The sequence below is a fragment of the Microtus ochrogaster genome, chromosome 6 (assembly GCF_000317375.1).
Source record: "Microtus ochrogaster isolate Prairie Vole_2 chromosome 6, MicOch1.0, whole genome shotgun sequence".
Classification (NCBI taxonomy): Eukaryota; Metazoa; Chordata; class Mammalia; order Rodentia; family Cricetidae; genus Microtus; species Microtus ochrogaster.
Window position 1 is genome coordinate 64,718,817 of NC_022013.1, and position 1,392 is coordinate 64,720,208.

Consider the following 1,392-nt stretch of genomic DNA (forward strand, 5'->3'; position numbering starts at 1 on the left):
AAGATAGATTGTTTCCTCTCTAAGGGAGCAGCACGGGATGTGAACAGCTTAGGTCTTCTTGGCAAACTGTCAAGTATTAAATGAAAACCAGACAGGTACTTAGAGTGCTTTCTGAGATGCCAGTGTTAAATGGCAGCTGACATGTGGCAACACAATAGGGCCTTTCTGTTACAAATACATTACTCTTTATTTAAATTAAAAATATGCACACAATAACAATGTATGTTTACATGACATGCATATCTAACGCATAGGAATTGTTGCCTGCGACTGAGGACAGCGAGGAATGGGGACAAAAGGAAAACAAGCAAGAGAAGACTCAAAGAGATGACGTCATGCTCCCTGGAGACACAGCTGTGAAGTGGAGCTGAGCCGAACAGAGCTGTCACTCAAAGGAGCAAACCCCTGCTCGCCGCCTGGTGCTCTCAAGAGCAGAGCAAACAAGGGCAGCAATCAAAGACTGAGCAGGGTGCTGCCCGTGGCGGTGCGTGCACACCTTTATCCCAGCATTCAGGAGGTGTGGCAGAGGCAGGGGGATCTCTGTGAGTTCGAAGCCAGCCTGGTCTGCAGACCAGGTTCCAAGACAGGCTCCAAAGCTACAGAGAAACCCCGTCTCAAAAATAAATAAATAAAAAGACTGAGCAGGACCTTACTGTATAAAGACACCTGTGTATGAAAGCCATTACTTTGCATGCTAACCTGAAAATGGAAAGAAAGCAGTGTTCTGTTCATCACCAACTCTCAGAGGTTACTGCTACTGTTGTCACTTTTTCTTTTTTTTTCTTTTTTTCTTTTCTTTTTTTTTGGTTTTTCGAGACAGGGTTTCTCTGTGGTTTTGGTTCCTGTCCTGGAACTAGCTCTGTAGACCAGGCTGGTCTCGAACTCACAGAGATCCGCCTGCCTCTGCCTCCCGAGTGCTGGGATTAAAGGCGTGCGCCACCACCGCCCAGCTGTTGTCACTTTTTCCTTGGAAAGAACAGATTCATGCATTTGTCTTCCGTTTTGAGGAGCTCTACTTCTTCTTGATTGACTCATTTCATTCCCAGTAGCATCAAAGGGAAAGGAAATGAACCATGATTGTCCTGGGTAAATAATCCCAGCTCAATGAACCAGTAACGAATTCTCAGGAGTTGAAGCAGGAAGTTCTTGAAGATATGGTTCTTTTAAAATACTCTTAGAGCAGGGCAGTGGTGGCACACACTTTTGGTCCCAGCACTTGGGAAGCAGAGGCAGTTGGGTTTCTGTAGTTCGAGGCCCACCGTGTCTATAGAAAATTCCATGACAGTCAGGGTCACACAGAAAAACCCTGTCTCAAAAAACAAAACAAAAACAAAACAAAACAAAACAAAAAACAGCCGGATGGTGGTGGTGCATGCCTTTAATCCCAGCACC